General features: G+C 45.1%; 1 long non-coding RNA gene and 1 pseudogene across 4 annotated transcripts in view; one reads left to right on the plus strand and one right to left on the minus strand.

Annotated features, from left to right (window-relative positions):
- LOC146759547 (uncharacterized) overlaps positions 1-20,712 on the plus strand; it is a 154,795-nt gene that overhangs the window by 124,184 nt on the left and 9,899 nt on the right. The window lies entirely within an intron of this gene.
- Positions 85-10,359, minus strand: LOC146759555 (hydroxysteroid dehydrogenase-like protein 2; annotated as a pseudogene). The gene is made up of 11 exons (XR_014932454.1): positions 10,328-10,359; positions 8,399-8,562; positions 7,885-7,983; positions 7,637-7,751; positions 7,011-7,114; positions 6,102-6,200; positions 4,232-4,426; positions 3,719-3,750; positions 2,632-2,824; positions 1,946-2,074; positions 85-1,569 (listed from the first exon to the last, which is right to left on the minus strand). The product of XR_014932454.1 is annotated as a hydroxysteroid dehydrogenase-like protein 2 (transcript).

The raw sequence follows: 20,712 nt of genomic DNA on the forward strand, positions 1-20,712 counted from the left end.
AGTCCAACATGAACATGTGCCTCTAAAATCTTTGTCAGTCTTCAAGGGAGGGAGCTGGAATTTCATCTGATTAATTTTTCCCCACTCTCAGTTCTCAGGAGGGTCACCGGCTGAGGAACTGGCAAAACTCTTTTCCCATTTTGTTTTCAACCTTTACCTTTTGTCAGCTCACTCTGCATCTTCTAGATCCCAGCCACCCCCAGTTTCCAAACACACCACCTTCTCACCCATCCTCTGCTCATACATGAGGTACCGCCAGCTGATGTTTATTCAGCTCAGAGAACAGCAGCGTATCTAACGGTCTTTAGTTATTAACACAAAAATCTTACCATGTGCTCACACCAAGACAATCTGGTACCATCACCCTTTCAGGTCATGCAGCAAAGCACTTGTTTGACTGCTTTTGAAAGATTCTTTTTCTTGCACTATCCCCTCAATACTCTTCATCTTATCTAGATGAGAACAAGCCACATCTGCTTACATCTCCTTCCAGATGTAACAGCCCTGGCAATCCTAAGGCATACTTCCTGATTGCACTGCTGCAACCAGCATTACACATACAGTATTGCATAATGTAGCCAAGTGTGGGAACAACCACACAGCCACAGGCAAGCTGTCACCTCAAAAGGAAAGTTCGTTCATGTTTTTCATGGCGCTGGGACTGCAGAGTGCATAAGTGAATTCAACATTCTCTGTATTATTACCAGAATTCAACAGGGATGGAACCTTTACAGCACAAATAATTTTGTTTGAGCACAGGCTTTGAAGACTATAAACTATTTGACCATTGCACGAGTTAGAAAATAAATTCTAAGTCTTGAAATATTCTCTACATACTTAGGAGTAAAATGCCCTACATTTTGAGCAGTTCTGTTGGCAACACTGTGAGGTTGCTACCTCTGGCTTTGCACGTGCTCTTGAACCAGGAGGAGGATCTGTGCTCTTGTCCACTTAGAGAGCATTTGTGCTTTTTCTCATGAGTTTCCATTCTTTCCATGCTAAAGAGGGAAGGTGATGTGCCTGTAAACATGTTGTAGTTTAAACCTTCTGGTGCTGCACGCAGGTGCTGTGGGAGGGATTACCTTGTTTGTGGCAGTCTGGGCTGGGGGTGTGTTTGTGTGAAGATCTGCAAGGTGATATTTGCTCCTCCCAGACTTCTTATGGGACATGCACGCATGCAAGCAAATATGTAAAAGAAAACCCACTTCAGGTGTGTTGCATTGCTCCAAAGGAGTGTAAGAAAGGAAAACACCAGTTACATAATAGAAGTATTCTCAAGAAGGAGTTGTTTAATCACAAACACCTTTCAGTCTTAATAAAACTAAATTAGATCTTCTCTAACAGATCAGCATTTTATCCACAGTTGTTATACACACAAAAAAAGAGAAAAAAGTAGATTATCGTTTTAAAATGTAGCACTGCTATTATAAAAGAAAGGCTGGATGTTCTGCTGGTACAGCTTCTCCCTCACAGTTTAGCATTAAACTGCGTCAGCATCTTCTCTAGCTTCAATGCTACCTTTAATCCTTAATTTTCCTGACATGAAGGCCATGGTTGGCTTTAGTTTACCTAAAAAGAAGACACAGAATCATCAGGAAAAGGAAAGGAACTGGAGATTGCGATATCATAGAGTAGTTACTTTGCTACCAAGTTCTACTGTAAAAGCATCAGAAAAGAGGTTCAACAGATTGACTGGATGCTTTCTGAAGCTACACTCTGAAAAGTTCAATAGCTACTGAACAAAGCAGTAGATATTTTTATTATAAAATCATGGACTCACAGAGTGACTTACGTTGGAAGGGAATTTAAAGGCCATGCACTTCCAGCTACAGCTCATCCAATTCCAAGACCACAAAGAGAGGTGAGCCCGTCAGCTCATCCATCAGCAAGATGTTTCCTGCCACCAGTAGCTGCCTCAGTTCTGCCAAACCCGTTTGTTACTCACCAGTGAACATCTTCACAAAGTCGCCACTTGACATGCTCATCACAACATCAGCTGCTGCAGGAGGCTTCCCAAACCCAGCACTCCCACTGCTGGTTTTCAGGTCAAGGTACCAAGTGCCTCCTTCATCACCTGAGTGGAACAGGGAGAACCTGTGGCAGCACCACAAGGACTGATGTGCCCTGCCCTTTGCTACCCCCGCCTGCTTTTCTCTCCCATCTTCGTGCTAGACATGCTGGAGGTGCTGTGCCAGAAGCTGCCCCGCGCTCTCTGTGCAGACAAGGTCAGCCCCAGCAGATGCCCCACAATGCCACAGTGTCAGGGGACAAGGCAGTGGCTGCTGGTGGAGCTGGAGGCAGCAGGGGTTTGGAACAGAACTACCATGCTGACCCTGTGCAGCACGGCCAGCAGGGTGACACAGCAGAAATGAAACACCAGGAAAACACACCACAGTCCCCAAAAGAGCAGCACATGCTGCTGATGCAGAAAGCATCTCCCTGTGACAACAGCAGCAGGGTAAATCCCACATGTGCTGAAGTTGGCTCTGAAAGGCAGCATCTTATAGAGCACACCCAAAGATGTCCCTGTTCCTAGACCAGTTATAAAAGATAAGTATTTACATGTGAAAATACAGACTGACTCTTGCTAGAAAAGTGAGCATTTGAGAATTTTACAAGTGATGGTCTTACCTGACAATTCAAACTGAAAGATGCCCTGCGTGGATTTCACTGTTTCTTTATTGAGTTCTCCCTGAATAACTCTGAATGTTTCTGCAACAGGCCCCGCTGAAGCTGATTCTTTATTAAGCTTGGCTCCACCTGATGCCTGTGAAGCACCTAAAAGAAATAGATGGATTCTCTGTAAAATGCTGGAACGCTCTATCTCACTTATCTTTCTAAGAATATATATGTTTTCAGCAGTTCTTCTGCAAAAGCTTCTAAGGTGTGAATCAATTCACTACTTTAATCAGCAACTTTCTACACTGCAGTGAATGTGCTCATTTAACATTAAGAAAGAGCATTTGCAATTTATAAGGCATGTAATGCTTAGCAGCCCCTAAAAGCCATGCAGAAGGTCAGTGTATCAGGAAATAATTATTCTACTCAGTGAATTGCTACTGTGTTGGAGATCTGGGCAGTTGGCAGTATCAGTTCCTGGCAGAAAAGTCTAAGTGCGCACTCACAAATAGTGTTTTCAAGGGAACTGGGCTCTTTTCAAACTTAGCCTCTTTCTTTCCTATATTTGTTTTGGCACTCCTATAAAACATATTCAGTATTCCTATTTGCCCTCCAATAGAAACATCACTATTCTGAAAAAGTGAACCTGATGCTTTTGTAAAAAAACAACTTCTCTATTTCATCTTGTAGACATTCACATCATGTACGACTGTGAGAACTTCATGTAGGAATAGAAGCTTCTCAAGTTCTCACACTGCAAGAAAGATGTAACACTCCTGCAAAATATGCTGATTGCTTGTGATTTTTTTACAGCAATATTTACTCATAATCTTCATACCACTTAACTCTGGTGGTAAAAAGCAAAAAGGTTGTTCAAAACAAGGTGCTGATTATGAACTGTGAAAGTTGCAGACACTAAAGTCACTTCCATAAATCAAACAGCCCAAATACAAGAGATTTTGCCACATAGCTTGAATGTAGTCCAAAAGTAACTTGAAATAGAGGAGGCATTCATTATCATCACAAATAATCGACATGTACATGCAGAGGTTGCCCTTCCACGGCCTTCTGATTATGTGGCTGTCATGTCAGTTTCAGCATCCAAGAAGAAGCCAGGCATCAGGGGGTGACCTAAAGGGGAGTTGAACAATAACAGTAAGCCCAAGTAAGGGTGAACAGCACAAACAGGAATCCATTCTGAAGGCAACAGCACCTCAATTTACCAGTAAATGAACTACAGGTTGAAAGAAGACGAGGTGACATGTTTAGGTTCTGGTACATTTAAAATCAGACCCAGAAGCCTCTTACAAATTCAGTCAGAAACATCTGAAGATGAAGAAACACTATCTCACTATTTGGTAAATAGTAATACATGCGCTTGTGGTGCAGGTCTATTTTCTTTTTGCTAATGGGTTTAATATATATATATATATATATATATTTATATAGGCATTGATTATTAGAGCCTCAGTGGACTATTATGTGCTTTCCCAGAATCCACATTCTCAAACGTGAGGCAAAGCATCTTTTGACTGAGTCAAAGGAATATATCCATATTCCCCATATGGCCTTCCTTCCTTCGCAAACTTCTCATTTTAAAGATCTCTTTTACCTGGTGCAATTGCATAGACATCAAAATCCTTAACGCCTTCTTCTCTCAGTAGAACTTCATCGATAATGAAGTTTCCAGTGAAAGTTTTCGGCTTTGTTAAAATGCAATATGCAGCATCTGCAATTATGTCAGTTTTTCTGCACTGCTTCTCTATTCCGGATCCTCCCAGCATATCCATAGCAGCTGTATGTATGGCTGGAAAATTCAGAGGACAGGAAATTACAAGTTTAACACTAATGACATCACATACTCATCTCTTTGGCAAATGCATAAACTTTATTCTCCTCTCACATGAAAGTAAATCATGAGAAGACTAAACTGTGAAATACCATCAACCAGCAAAGAATGGTCAACCAGCAAACAATCCTCAAAGTGTAAAGATTCCCTTACTTGAAAAGTATTAAAGGAACCAAAAGAGGAATAAAGGGAAGAACTCCTTGTAATATTCATATTATTCAATGCTTCTATCAATACTTTCCACACAAAGACTTCCTCTGGCTTTATTCAGGACATGAAAAACTAACAGGACAACTATCTTTCTCAAAGTGAACGTGCATCAGCAATTAACATTTTCTGCAGCCATTACCATACTGAAAATCTCAATTTTAGCCCCACAATAACTTGTGAGATAACAAAGTGACTCTAAGTTAAAGATGAGAAACCCAATAGCACAAACTCAAACTTTTCCTGGCTTATGCTCCTCTACTTTCACATTACAGCCAATTATTATTGTTCTAAATATAGCAAAACTATGGGCAAAGACTGATATGAAAAACCATCTACTGTCCTGCAATCTGCACATCCTTCCATCTATTTCATACAAAGTGCTGCTGGTTTTCCATTAATTCATACATACAGCATCTTCCACTTTGACCCTGCAGTACCTCTACTACTCATTCACACTCTTACATCCTTTTGGCAGGCTACCTCTTTCACTTTTAGTTAAATCAAGAGCTCGTAACATCTCACTGTCAGCATATTTTCTTGTTTCAAGGAGCTGGATGAACCAATAGAACCATACTAGCACAGTGTCAATCTCCAGCATTGAAGCTGATCACATATATATGATGTTCTTTAAATTAAAAACTTTGTAATTGTAATGTAGATACTACAGAAGTCACCTCTCTCACTCTCTAAAGTAGTTAACTTTTGTTTTGGCAGATAAACCTTTCAAAACAACATTTTTCTTCCTAGACTGAACATTACAAACTTTTATACTTCAGAACATGAACAGTTTTCATCAAGGAAACACTGATACATACAAATTTTGAAAGCTCACTTACTGCTTCTAATGCTTTCAAGACACTGGTCTCTTTGTTCAGCAGCTACCAAACCTTCAACAACAGCCCTGGTCCTCACTGACCCATGGACAATAAACTGGAGCTAGTATAAGATGGGCACACCAAGTTATTTTTCTGCTATGCGGCCCTTCAGTGTGCTGTGACTTGCAAGAAGTGTTGGATGGTTGTGTGAAAAAGCAATTGATTTCCCACTCAGCCAAAACTTTTTTTTTTTTTACGTCTACAGAGGTACATATCTTGTCAGCTTCATCTATTTCCTGGCAATCTAACTAGCTGGGGATTCTAAATATTAACATAAATGTCCAATACTACTCAGGGATGGTGTGCAAACCAAAGTTTGAGTCATGTTGAAAGGAGCAGTGACAAGACAGGAGAAAAAGCAGAATGTGCTCAGGCTGAAGGCAAGTTTAAGTGAAAATAGGAAGGCAACAGTGAGAACTAGGAAAGAAAGCCAATACCCACACAACATCTTTGATCACAAAAAAATACACAGAAGTGCTCGGTGTCCTGAATCAGTCCTAAATAAGACCACCTGTATAGGACAAAACACAAAAATTCAAAATAATCACCTGTTTTAGGCCATAAAGCATTGACAGCAACTTCTCCTTTAAATTCTTCTGCCATTCCCAAGACACACATGGACATGCCATATTTAGAAATTGTGTAGGCTACAAAAAGCACACAAAAATCCCATATTTAGTAGGATACATATTTAGTCTACACATAGAATTTTACTTTTGAAGGATGTAAGTCACGGAAAAATCAACTTTCTGGGGTCAAAGCATCATCTTCCTAGAGTACAGAAACTCTCCCAGCTCCTACCACCCCCTTCAGATACAAACTGACCCTTTTACATGAGTATTGAATTGGGGAGGGAAAAAAAAAAGGAAAAAAGCACGCTGTAAATCCTTTTTGTATACTCTGAGAAGGGGATGTTGCAGAGAAGGAACATGGACTTGCAAGAGGAGTTTAACCATGTTCCGAGTGTTGAAGTTTAAAAGATAATCCACAGGTTTAAGATGAGCAACATATGTTCTAGCCCAAAGACGCAAATGGGGCCTCCTTCACTCCTCAAAGATAATTTCTATTTAAAAAGACAGCAATGAGCTTTATCGCTATCAAATCAAATGTGGAAGCATAGAGAAAAAAAGATTTTGCCTTCCTATCTCTATTGGGAATAGAAAACATGGTGTAGTATTAAGAAATCCTATGAAAAACTCTTAACTCTTACGTGCAGAACCTTCTTGGAAATATAAAGGCCACGCTAGGGGCATGAGATTTGTACTGTGTTTTATCAGAAAACAATTTTCTTTCACCTTTTCTTTCAGTGCAAAACACTCTGAGGAACCATTCCTGTCAGTCTCTTGTGAGCACTAAAAACACAATATCTGGAATTCTTGGCTGGCGCTCCTGCACACGTCATTAGTTACTCACACATTTCTCAACACATAACAGCAAAGGCAATGGATGCTACTTACCACAGTGATTTTTGAACCACGTGGGTTTCATATTCAGAGGTGGGCTGAGGTTCAGGATATGGGGGTTCTTACTTTTCCGTAAGTGGGGAAGGCACGCTTTAGACCTGGAAGAGAGGAATCAAGCAAGACAGTCATCTCTTATTTTACAGAACATTTACCACTACAGCAGAGCAGTAGTTTCACTTTCACAAAGGTCCAATGGTGAGCTGAAACCCTTCCCTTGTAGTCAAGTATTTAACTGATGAAAAGAACAGAAAAAAACCTGTCCTATCTCACTTATCTCAGGAATAGCATTCATGTCTAACAGCTGGGCTGCATCCTCCAAGCTGTGCAGCAACTTCTACTAAAGCAGATATTCCAGATGTTCGGAAGCAATAGTCTCCTTGTAATAGTTCTGGAAAGGGAGTAAAACATGATGTGCTAACAAGCCAGATTACCAGTGTAGAGAATCATCTAGTCCCATATTTCTTACCTTCTGCTCACATATTTATCTCATTTTTAAAACCACATTTGAAAAATAATACAGTATATATGCGTTTAGTTATTATTACTCTCTGCACCAAGATCTCAGACAAACTGAGACAGCATTAAACATTTTGTCAAAATGGCTTTGCCTCAGCACTTACGTGAGGTAGGTTCCTCGTACGTTGACATCCATCATAAGATTGACCTTCTTGGTTTCTGTTTCCAAAGTGCCGGTCAAAGAGATGGCGCTTGCATTGTTCACCAAAATATCAATCCCTGGTTTTAAAGTAAGTCACCTCACATTAGCAGTGAAATAAGAAAAAACAGGAGTAAAGCAGGTTAGGCTGTTCTTTCCTCTTCTTCTTCATTGAATAATCTGCTTGGTAGACTCCCCTGCCCCTCAGCATACCTCCAAATGTCTTCACAGCTTTCTCCACGGCGCTGATAATTTGCTCTTCTTGCCTCACATTAACGATGCATGGCAATGCCTTTCCTCCAGCTGCTTCAACTGCGTGATCAGAAAAAAGCACACTTAGAATTTGTCTCTCAGACTGCACAAACTGACTACTGAGATTTTCTCATTCAGTGAATGCATTAAAAATTACACCTTTCAAACTCTGACTTTTACATACTGCATAATGAATAGGGATGCCACAACAAAATCCTAACACTGAGAATGTACATGGCTCACCACACATTTTAATTAACATAACATTTTTACCTTTATGCACATGTGTATTCATTAACATCAAACTTCAATACCTCACAGAATTCCTGGGAGGCAGGAGAAGCACTTGGGCTCATTCTTTTAAAGCTGAATGGGAGCTAGGAGAGTCAGAGCAGTTTCCCACTCATACGCAAGAACTAAGCAATGACACACACACACAGCCCACAGTCTGAAGCCCACCCTGATTACAACTTACTCTCTTCTGCAGCTGTGTAGATAGTCCCAGATAGTTTAGGAGGGGGCTCTGCTGTCTTGGCAGCGATCACAATGTTTGCACCATCCCTGGCAGCCTTCAGAGCAATGGCTTTGCCAATTCCCCGGCTCGCACCAGTGATGAAGAGCGTGCAGCCTGCTAGTTTCCTGAAGATGTGAAGGAGGTAGAGGGGAAACAAGAGGGGGAACCAAGCAAAATCTGGAACTCAGTGACTTCTTTGGGGACAAAAACAATCACTGCAGTCTTAGCAAGAGGCAACTGCCTTCAACATTTTACAAGGAAAACAGACCCAAAATACAGAATAAATGGATAAAGCTACAGAAAAGCCTTTCACCACCACTGAAGACTTTTTGTACAATAATCCAAGGCTGCCCACAACAGAACTGCTGCATTCTCCAAAAGCAGAAAAGGAGTGACCTCTAAAAACAACAAAACCAACCAATTCTAACGTTTTGATACTCAGTGCAGCTCTCTGTAATTTAATTCTTTTGGCCCTCTGAACACAGAGGACCAGTAGCTCAACACGCTGTAAAGGCAAAGTCCAGGATCACAATCCCAATGCAGGGTGCCAAAGACAAGAGCCAAAAATCAGATTTTCAAAAATGACCATGATTTTCCTTAAGGCTTTCACAGTAAAACTCAGTTTGCAAGTAACTGCATTTAACCCAATAAATCCCCACAAGTCTGTCCAACCAACCAGCAGGCTGACACAGCTGTGCAAACGACTTGTGACTGAGCCCCTGTGTACAAAGGTGTCACACAGAGTGGAAGCACCAGTGAGATAAAAAGGAACTGGGAATATTGCATGAGCATATCAGCACAGTGTGAGGAGAACCAAAGTTCACCTGCAGCTGAGACTTGCAAGGGAAGCCAGTGGCAACTTGTTTATCTGCTATAATGTGGGTAGGAAGAGCATGAACAAGGGAAAGGCGTTGCTGAGTGGCATGGGTGATTCAGTGAGAGCAGACACTGGTAGTGCCTTGCTTAGGAACATGGTTTACCAGGACATGAGAAACTAGCCATAGATGAGAGGTAATCTTAGAACTTGGAAGGTTGGAAAAGACAATATAGTCCAACCTTCAACCCATCCCCACTATGGCCACTAAACCATGTCCTTCAGTGCCACATCTAAACCCTTCCTGAACATCACCAGGGATGGTGACTTCACCACTTCCCTGGGCAGCATGTTCCAATGCATCATCAATCTCAGTAGGTAAAATCAAGCCTGGTGAACCTGATTGACTTCTGTGATAGAATGAAAGGATTTGAGGCCAAAGTGATAACAGCTGACACCATTCACATTAGCAAGGCTTTCATTACCATCTCTCAAAATACTTTTGTATCCAAGTAAATACATAATAGTCTGGATGGTTGAACAGCCTAAGGGGTAAGAGAAATGTTAACTGGACAGGTTCAGGGAGTTAGAATCATGCAGGTGGGCTCCTTTTGCAGCAGGCACGGCTGCAACCAGGGCAGCCCACAGGCTGCACCGTGGGCGCTTTCTGCACTCGTACAGGATCTCATGACTACTGCTTGCAACACACGGGAACGAATAAGGTCAACGTATGTCCCCGTTCATTAGCAGTGCAGAAATAACGCCGCAGCAGTCACTCAATTCAGATTCCACAGCACACCCACAGCCGCACTTTGCCCTCCGGATGTGCACACAGCTCGGCCCGTGAGCAAACAGCACCGAGCGGGACTCCGGGTCCGACCCAGCCGCTCCAGGGCCACCGTGCCCGGCCGCGGCCTCCACCCCACGTCCCATCGCCCTCAAGGGGCTGCGGAGCACGCGTCTGTCCCTCCGCCCGGCCCCGGCCCCGGCCCCGGCCCCAGCTCTGCCCCGGCAGCTCCTGTGGCTTGGAGCTCGCGGCCCCGACGAAGGAAGGAGGAAAGCCCAGGTCGCCTTACCCAGTGTTGGGCAGCATGGTGGCACGGCCATGGGGCGGCTGTCGGCTCGGCACGGGACGTGCTCCCCGCTCACACCGCCCTCCGCGCAGCCGCGGCCCGGGGAGCCGGGCGGAGCCAGGGCCGAGCGGGGCGGGATGAGGGGCGGGTGATGGAAGTATCGGGATGAGTTCCCTGCGGGAGTACACCTCGTTCAACCAAGCCAAAGCCTTGCACGTTTTCACTGGCAAAATTAAAATCGCATCTGAGATCTCGCCCTCAAGGAAAGGACTGAATGACCAAACTGAAGTGACAACTGAAGCGATTTATTATTGAAACAACCTGTCCTTATAACTATCGGTCTATCCACTACCACCTCGGGCCACTATGCGGGCGCCGACATGACCCCAGTGCAGGGCGCTCACTCGTCATCTTCATCACTGTCATCTTCATCGGTGCGCAGCCAGCAGCCTTCCTCTACCCAGACAGAGCTGGTGAAAGGTGGGCGCTGCGGGTCCTCCCAAGGCTCCCACTCCTCTGGCATCACCGTGACTTCATGCTGTATGTTCACCGTGAGCGATAAGGAGTGGAAAAGCAGGCCGGCCTCAGGAGCACGCTGCTCTTGCTCTCTTGGGCGCCAGGGAAGTTCCTGCAGTGCTGGGTTGCGTGGCAAGCTGTCTCCCATGTAAGATGAAGCGGTGAACGACAAGGAAGTACAAATGTCTCCAGGGCTCCAGCCGCTGTTTGGAGGCAGCAGGGACAGGACCAGAGGCTGGTTCATTCCCCAAGCTGCTGCAGCACGCATTGGCTGGCTGTGAGAGGCTCGAGCTCGGCGTCGGCTGCGGTTTCTCCTTCGGCGCTTTGGAGGCCGGGGTCCCCTGGCTGCAGCCGCCTGGGTGCCGGCTGCCGGACCCGCTGCCTGCAGGCAGCCCCTGCGGGAGCAGGAGCAGCAGCAGCAGCAGGAGCAGCAGCAGGGGCCCGTCTCGGCTCTCCTTCTCCGGGCAGATCTCGGCCTGCGCTGCTCGAGGAGCCGAGAGCTCTCTCCTCCGAACTCTGGGTTCCAGTTGACGAGAGGCTGCAAAAGGCAAAGGAGAAGAGTCAGTTGTTATCACCTTGCGCTTGAAAGACAGCAAGGTACAGGAGATTTTCAATTGCTAAAGACGGACATGGGAGTGAGCAGCATCACGAGCCGATCCTTGACCACCTCTTGCAGGGTGGGAGCGTCTTTGCTCAGTCCAATTGAAGTTTGTCCTTGCAGACATTTCTGCGACAAAGCGGTTTTCGCTGTGCCACTCGGCAAGTGAAATCCTTCTGAACACCCTGGGGGTTCTGATGGGGTGTCATTGTGATGGCACGTGTTTGTGATGGGGGCTTCGGCCACTCCCAACATGGAGTCACAATGATCACCCCAAGGTGATGCCCAGCCCTTTTCACCAGAGCTGTGCTCTGTCCTTTCATCCCCATCTTGTCTCAATGCAGTGCTGCTTATAAATCAGATTATAAATCAGATATAATTCCATGGGCTTTTCTGAACTCTCATGATCTGCAAACAAGAAGAGAGCAAGAGTTTCTACTGCTTTGTCCAGTATTTAATGAAATGTTCATCTCTGATCTGTGGTTTCATCTCAGTTTAAAGCTGGTTCTTTTTTTGCCTGTTTAAATGTACAAAGTATTTGTTGAGCGAGGGTCAAATCGCAGCTTTTACAATGTTGAGTTCTGGCCATGTTTTGGATCTGTGATATCCACATTTACTGCCATTCAAACCATTCCTCAGTTCCCTTCAGCAAAACTTTGGAACAGAGCAATTAAACATGAGGGAAAGTGACAAAAAGCAAAACATAAAACACATACATAAAAATGTTATTCAACAAGTAAAGTAACTGTTATGGGTTAGCCCTCAGCTGTACCTTCAGAAATGGCCTGGAAAAGCACATTCTTTTTCAGTCAGTCAGCCTCCTTGATGATGATTCTCTTTCTTCTTATTTAGAGACTTAAAGCCATCCCTGTCTTTCCTCACATGGCTTCCTAACATTGCATCTGTGTTAGGAAAGCTGGGATTTAAATGTGATGCAGTATTTGAAATGAGGCTGGAAAAGGCTGCCTTCAAACCTTGGGAGGAAAGCATTACTAAGAGAATATTGGCCTCTCATACCACGCATCTACAAAATGCCCGTCCTCATTTTGACTTGACATGGTGTAAGCATGAATAAGATGTGGATCTCTAAGAGAAGACGTAACTAAATCCTGCTGCAATGCTCAGCAAGGAGAACATTTTTTCTGTAATGACTGTGTATAATGACTCAAAGAGAAGACATATAACAGTATTTCTTTATGTTTTGTGGATAATACTTCTTTTGGTTTTCACCTTTTCTGCAGATAGCAAACTGCCCTCTGTTACTGTGAGATGTATGCCACCTAACTGAATGTGATTTTGCTGGAGATGCATCCAGAGCAGAACAAAGCTGTCTCTGGCTGCCCCCTGTGTTTTCCCCTCTCCATTAAAGCAGTAGTTCATCCTGTGGGATGAAAGCTTACTGTGCTGCCCTGGGGGATAGTGATTGTGAATGGCAACTGTGTCAGGGCTGTGTCTGGCTGCTTGTGTGGTTGTACACATGTTTAGAGGGGAGAGAGGACAGGACTGTCATATCCATATATAAGCCATTATGGATTCGAGCCCAATGGAACAAGAAATTCAGTAGCAATAGACAAGGAAAAACAGAAAGATGGAATCTTTGTTTTCTGATGATGTGTTTTTGCTATACTGCTTATCCAGGGATGAGCATGTGTCCTAGAGGCAGCATCATGGGAACATAGACAGGTATCCCACCACCTTCCACTCAGTGCTGTGCTGTGGGATATTGTGGGAGCTGATGGTGCTGACTATGAGGTGTACTTGATCCTTGCATTACAAACTTTCATGTGGTGCCATTCTTGGACTTTATGCTCTAAACAGACAAGGCTGAACAATGTGCCAGTCTGCTCTGCACTGGAAGGACAAACCCCACAGTGGGTGCTAAAATTCTTCTGGACATTTGCATTCCACAGGATTTTTACATGAGTGTAGAAATGCTCTGCTTATAAATCCGTTCCTCAGGTCACAGCTTTTGTAAAAAAGAAGTGACTAAACAAACTTGTTGCCCTGTTATCAGAAACTGAAGAAAAACTTCAGATTCTTTTACTGGCCATTCCAGTTAATAAGAAAACCAGCTCTAAGGCCTGTGTAAAATACAGGCGCTATCTGCATGGTGCTGAAGGTAATGAACGACGCTGATCGCTAACTGTACCAAGAAGAAAAGGTAAGCTCAGCCTTCAAGTCCCCACGGGCTCTGTTTCGATGACCTCTTTCATTTCATCAGCTCCACTGGCACGTTTTTTTCCCAGCCTGAGTAGGGAAAAATCCAGCTATGTGTGTGTGCCAGCAGAGGGAGCGCTCAGCACACGAGATTGAATCACGGAATATCCCGATTTGGAAGGGGCTCTCAAGGATCATAGAACCACAGAATAGTTGGGTTGGAAGGGACCTCAGGGCCCACCCAACCCCTGCCATGGGAGCGCTGCTACCCAGCAGGTCAGGTTAGAACAGGGCCATCCAACCTGGCTGACCCCTTTACTTTAACCCTTTGAGGCTGATCTGTCAGCCCATGGTTCACCCATATTTTGCCTGGATTTTATTTATTGTGGTGGTGGCCCAAATGTGGTTTGACTCCCCACCCCCAGTTTCTTTTAAGGCTAGGGCCCCTACTTGTTCTTAGGCTTGTGGCTGGATTCTCTGACACACACTGAGAGAGCTTGACATGCATTTACTACATATTTCCTACATTTAAAGTCAATGATTGACGGGATTAACAGACTACAAGCTGTGAAAGCTGAAAGGAATGAGGGTTTATTTAAAGCAATCAGTAGATAAAGCTTATCTTTGTTATAAGTAACATTCCTTTTCCATCAGTAACTCAGTGGTGCAAATGTAAGCTGAAAAGTAGAGAAACAAAATCTGTCCCTCTCAAAGAACTAGCATAGATTTCTCACAACTTATAAGCCAATATGATAAACTGAAAAGGCTAGATTTTTTATTTCTCTACTCATTGGTGTTTCTGCACATCTCATTATTTAAAGGGACTCTTCCTTGCTCAAGTATGATGGTCTTCTGAGTTCCCAACCTGAAGTCATGGCTGTGTGGTACCCTCCTGCACCAGCTCTGCTTTGGGGTCTGGCAGTTCCTTCTGTAACTGCCTCCTGCCATTCCCACCTGGAGATTATGCTAAAGAATGGAGAGGGAACTTTGCAAATGAGTGAGGACAGTAGCACAGCACCTCCTGAGAAAGGCTTACTTCCACAGACTTTTATTGGTGGGCTGCACACATCAGCTTGATGTTACCTTAAGGAAATGAGAAAGTGAAGAGAAGGGACAACTGCACAGTAGACAGCCAAGAAACAAAGCCATGTAGTCCCCAGAGGATTTTCTTCTCCAGTGTCAGCAAGTAGTAAGGATGAGGAAGGTGACAATAACTCTTCTTGTCAGACTTTTCCCTCTGTTAGCAAGGGAAAATGAGGAAGAAAAGTGTATGCATTTCCTCCATAGTAGAATAAAGCTTAAGCAAGGCAACCTCTGTGCAGGAAAACAAAAAAATCTTCTCTTGTATTTCCTTAATGTGAACAGTACCTTCTAGCTTTCCCCCTTACTTTCTCCCACTGATAGGAACCACATGGCATGAGCACTAGTTTGTGGAACACACCTTTTTCATCAATGGATGAAGTTTTATCAGGGTGGAGGATAACTGCCACAGCATTATTTCCAGTTGTAATCTTTGTCCTAAGGGTGTGTTAGCATGTGTGGGATATGGTACTGGGAGACTACAGAGCACAAAGTTCTGGATCTTTTTTCCCTATAAATATGAACTGTACTCCATAAAAACGCTTTGTCCAGAAGGTTGTTGTCAGCTATTTCTTCATAAGCTGAGAGCTTGCTTTTTTATTATTATTAATTTTTGTTTTTATTTATTTATTTATTTATTGGGAGGGGGGAGGGGGAAAGAAAGCATTAATGTGATATGGGGATATGCAGAGATTCAGACTTTGGAGTAAAAGGAGAATACTGAAGGCCACATCTATTCACCAAAAACCACATCTCTCAGAACTCCAAGTTTACCAGGCCCAAAATGGAGGGAATAAAAGATTAATGCTGTTGCCTCATTCAAAACTGGGAAGAGACAAGCCCAGATGGCTCGTTTTCTTATTTTCTTTGCCTGAGGAATAAGTGTTACACTGCTGTTGACTGTTAAACACATCCTAACTAAGCAAGGTCCTATGTTTGTGTTTATCATTTTGATTGCTGTCATTTTCCTTTCTTTGTACAAAGGGAGAGACCCAAACAGAGTGAGGTTTTCTCCATAGGAAATGAACCCTGCTCCAAGAATTCTGCAGCCTGAACAGATGTGACGCACAAGGCAAGTTTGTCAGCCTATTACAAATGGGCAGTTGCCTGAAGGACTGCAAATGGCCCTGGGATTTCTGTGACAGAACTGAAAATCAGCCCCTCAGCAGCCCAGCTTTGTCACCACAGACTTTCAGCCCTTCCCTCTGCCTTTCTGTGGGTGCAGCAACTGGCTAAGCCTGAGCTCTCTAAAGCATCTTATAGAACAGTACATCTGCGCTCACAGGTCAGCAGTAGGAGGGCAGAAGTGGAAGGACTGTGGGTCTGCCATAGCATCTGTGCATCACTCATTGATAGCTAATCCAATTCTGAACAGAGGATCTCACACTTAGCAACGCAAGAGGGCTAAGAGAATGATCCAGTTACACATTCTTAGTGTTGTGAAGCACACTAGGGAATAACTTGGGGAGACAGCCTGGAGACCCAAGTGTCAGGGTCTCTTAAACATAGAAAACAGCCTATTGTACTTATCTGACACATAAAAATTACACATTGCACATTCTTACTAACGTCAGCCAAATATCCATTCTATAATTAGCATATATTCACACTGCCAGATCCCCTGCTTTCTTTCAAGTGGTTTTCTTGTTGAGCTGTTATTACACAGTTTTTAATCATATTCATTGTACAGGCTCTCGTTTAATTTACCCTGCATTACCTGTGTATGTCTGCCTTGTGACAGCTGACACATACCTGCTGTGACCACAGATATTTCATGTCCCACCAAAACCCAGGGGTCTCTCCCATCATTATTTACCTTCCCAGCACAAAGAGGGAGCTGCCATCAAACTAAGAAGGGAATGATGAACCATACTCCTGCCCTTGTTACCCATTCCTGTAGGGTAATAAAGAAGATGTTTACCCTAAGGAAACTCTGCCATACTCTTCATGTGCAGCTCATCAGGAACTTTTCTGACTCCTATTTCATATTTTCCAGATTAGTATTTTTTGCCTGTAAGACATTCATGTTATTCATCTAAAGCAGAAGTCATTTTCAGTCCTGAAAGGGGCTCGTTCTTCACACTTTAGAACATTTTTCTATGAGCTTTGTCTTCCAGACAAATACTGAAGAAATCAGAAATATTTTCTGTATAGCAGCAGTTTATATTCTGACTTATGGTGCACTGTCAATCTTCTTTGTCCTTCCACAAGAGAAAGCAACTGGAACAGGTTACTTTGTGTGGTAAAAGCGTAAGGAGAGCTGAAAATGAGACTTCTTGGACTTTAAGGAGCCACAGGAAGAGCCTAGAAAGTGAATGACATTCATGTCTCTGAACATTTAGGTGGACACCAGGGGAGCAAAATCCTTCCTACTGTAAGAGACGAGCAAGTCCAAGACCTCCTCATAAGACTGGATATGTCCAAGTCCATGGGGCAGGATGACGTGCTTCCCAGAGTCATGAGGGAGCTGGTTGATATGCTCACCCAGCCATTCTCCACCGTATTTGAAAAGTCATGGCTGTCAGAAGAAGGCAGGAGAAGTCCCTGGGGTCTGGAAAAGGGAAACATCACTCCCAGTTTTTAGAAAGGCAGGAAGGAAATCACATGGGAAACTACAGGCCAGTGAGCCTTACCTCTGTGCCTGGGAAGATCATGGAGCTGTTCCTCATGGAAGAAATGTGGAGAACGATTTGGAGGTTCTGGTGGACAAAAAGATGGACATGAACCAGCAGTGTGTGCTTGCAGTCTGGAAGACCAACTGTATCCACAGAGAAGTGGCAGCATGGAGAAGTAGGCTCTTGCTCCCCTCCACTCTGCCTTCATGAGTCCCCATCTGCAGTACTGTGTCCAGATCTGGAGCCCACAGCACAAGAAAAGTGCAGAGCTTCTGGATTAGCTCCAGGGGAAGGTCAGAATGATAATTAGAGGTCTAGAGCACATCTCCTGTGAATAAAGAGAGGAGAATTAGGCTACATGTTAGGTTAGGTACTAGGGGGAAACTTTTTCAGACAGAGGGTGGTGAGGCAATGGCACAGGCTGCCCAGAGAGGCTGTAGATGTGAGTTACCAACAGTGGAGTCTGGGAAGGACAAGAATCTTCCATTAATCGGTGACTGCTGGAAGGCGACAAAAACAGTGCTCTGCATTACAGTACGTGAATTCCTGTTCCTCAAATTGTCCCACACTGCCTTCTATTTAGGAAACAAGCTCAAGGCACTCCTTGCCTCATTGCTCCTTTTAATTCAGACCTGCTGCTTCCTACAGGACCAGAAAGACGTCTGCTTAAACACTTGCGTAAGCCTGCCCTGCCCCAGTCAGGCAGAGTAGTATTTGCAACGCCAAACCATAGCAACCTTAATGCAGATGGCTGCACCCTCAAGCTTCTCTGCCTGAATCTGGCTTCTTGTGGTCTTGTGTCCTCCATTGCTGTTCCAGCAGGGAAGACGCCTCAGACCCTTGGGGATCCCTTATACTTTCTGTGCCATGGTTTCTGGCCTGTGTAGGAGGGATGTAGGACAGAGTGTTGAGCAGGAGACAACCAGATGCTGCGGCGATCGACTGGCAGAGATGGACCAAAGTACTTCAAAGGTGGGTAGATGTGGATCAGATCTATGGGGCAGGAGCTGCTGTGGGGCTGAGGGGGGTCAGATCTATGGGGCAGGAGCTGCTGTGGGGTAGATGTGGGTCGGATCTATGGTGCTGGAGCTGCCGTGGGTCTGATGGGGGATAGATCAATTGGGCAGGATCTGCTGTGGGGCAGATGTCGGTCTGATCTATGGGGCAGGATCTGTTGTGGGGCAGATCTATGGGGCAGGAGATGCAATGGGGCACGTGTGGATCAGATCTTTGGGGCAGGAGCTGCTCTGGTGCACATGTGAGTCAGATCTATGGGGCAGGAGCTGCTCTGGGGCATATGTGGGTCAGATCTATGGGGCAGGAGCTTCTGTGGGGCAGATGTGGGTCTGATCTATGGGGCAGGAGCTTCTGTGGGGCTGATGTGGCTGTCATGGTTTTGTAATGTTGTAATTTTGCTCTCAGTATTCCACATCATAACATCATGTAAAGTATGGATACTTGTATTGAATGTGCAGTCCACAGAAGAAGACTACATATCCCAGAGAACAACAGGGGTAATGATAAGTCACGGGACCAGGACGCTGTATAATCTCGTTCCCAGGCTGGAGTGCCCTCCTTCTTCTCTCCAACTTCTCGGAGAGTGGGAAGCGTTCCAGCCATGTCACCTAGAGTTCACAGTCGGCCTCTCGGTTTTCGGGGACTCTCTCATTCCCTGTTTGTTTGATTTGTTAGCCTCAATTATATTATACTGTGTTATCTTGTATTTCGTTATCATATTTAGAACTTCTTTACAGTGAGGGTGACGGAGCACTGGAACAGGCTGCCCAGAGAGGTGGTGGAGTCTCCTTCTCTGGAGATATTCAAGACCCGCCTGGATGCCGAGCTGTGTGATGTGGTGTAGGGAGCCTGCTTTGGCAGGGGGGTTGGATGATCTCGATGATCTCTAGAGTTCCCTTCCAACCCCTACAACTCTGTGATTCTGTGTGATTTTGTAATCAAGCTGCACTCTGCCTGGGCAACAGCCAAACAGGCAGAGGTGTGTGCTCCAGACTGTGCCAGCCTTTGGCATCAGCAGGAAGCTCTGCCCATGCAATACTCCCCTCCTGGCTTCTTTTGAGCTCCCTGTAAGGTCTGGTGGCACAGCTTGATCCCAGGTCCCTGCTGGGCTGTTACTCTGCCCCGGGAGCAGCTGCCAGGAAAACCAGTGCCACTGGAAAGGTGACGTGTGCAGTGATGGTCTCTGTCACTCACTTGCCTACTGTCTTGAACATCAGTCCATCAGCCTCCCAGGCTGACTCCTCTCAGTCCTCTGGGTACAAATCTGGTGCAGTGGTGCACTTAAGAGAGAGACTTACAGGGTCTGCAGATTGTTAAGGGCTATTTGCTGTTTAAAGCCTAGAAGCTGTTTCTGATTCCTTTAAACCAAACCCAAAGCATCGTGTGTGTGTGTGTGTGGATAGGTGTTTGTGGGTACCAGCGTGGGGAAATCACAGAACAATGTCCTACACTGTTGGTGTGACACTGTTTAATTGTGGTGGTCTCAGGCCGCGGAGGTGGCCCAGGGTCTCTTGCAATGCATTCTCCATTAGCAGAAGTTGTCACTGGTCCCAAGAGGGAAGCCGGGGAGAAAAAGGTTTTTCTGCACCTCTAAATGTAGCAAGTCCTCTGCCTCTGTAGAGCATTGCATGGAAGCCCCTTTCAGGGAGCATCAGGACCAGGGTAGAAGGACCAGAGTTTCTTTTCCTTATCACCAGACCATGTGAGTTGTCCCACCACACACTTTGGCAACTTCTGGGGTGACTGGTCCACTGGTGACACTGTGTACATGAGCACAGTTGGAGCCTCTTGAGAAGGTGATTCTCCTTTGTGGAAACGGTCAGCGTTGTGATGGGGTGAGGCTGAAATCTCTGTTTCTTTGAGAGCAGCCAGCCTGAAGCTGCTTCGTAGTGAGGAGGGTGACTGTGTCTGCCCTATGGGAGAACAAGTTCTCTGGGAAGGTTTACGGCTGCAGAGGCAGATCTGGGGACATGTGTGCAATGAAAGAAGCTGGAGGAGAAGAGGGGGGCAGGAGCTGCTCTGCCAAGAGGGAAATGAAGGCACAGAGCGCTGCTGTGGGTATGTGTCCCAGGAGCCCAGTCGGTCCCCAAGACATATAGAGCTCAAAGTCCACCCTAAACCTTGTTCCATCCCACAGAGGTGACAACTGGAGGCAGCAGGAGAAGGAAGGGATGGTTCATTGATTTCATCACAAAGGACTTAAGGAGAAATATCCACTGCTGGATATTTCTCAGGGGGGAGGACGCCAGTTCCAGGGAGCTCTGTGTGCTGGGCACGGACTGACTGAGCCCTTCCATCTGGGTGGCTGTGGCAGCACAACCTTCCATCGGGGTGCTCCAGAGGGAGCCGTGTCTCACTGCAGGGCTGGCAGCTGTCCTGGTTGTTCCTTTGGCTGCTCACGGCCT

The sequence above is a fragment of the Coturnix japonica genome, chromosome 10 (genome assembly GCF_054131305.1).
Source record: "Coturnix japonica strain WE chromosome 10, WE-NBRP24, whole genome shotgun sequence".
In the NCBI taxonomy this organism is placed as follows: domain Eukaryota; kingdom Metazoa; phylum Chordata; class Aves; order Galliformes; family Phasianidae; genus Coturnix; species Coturnix japonica.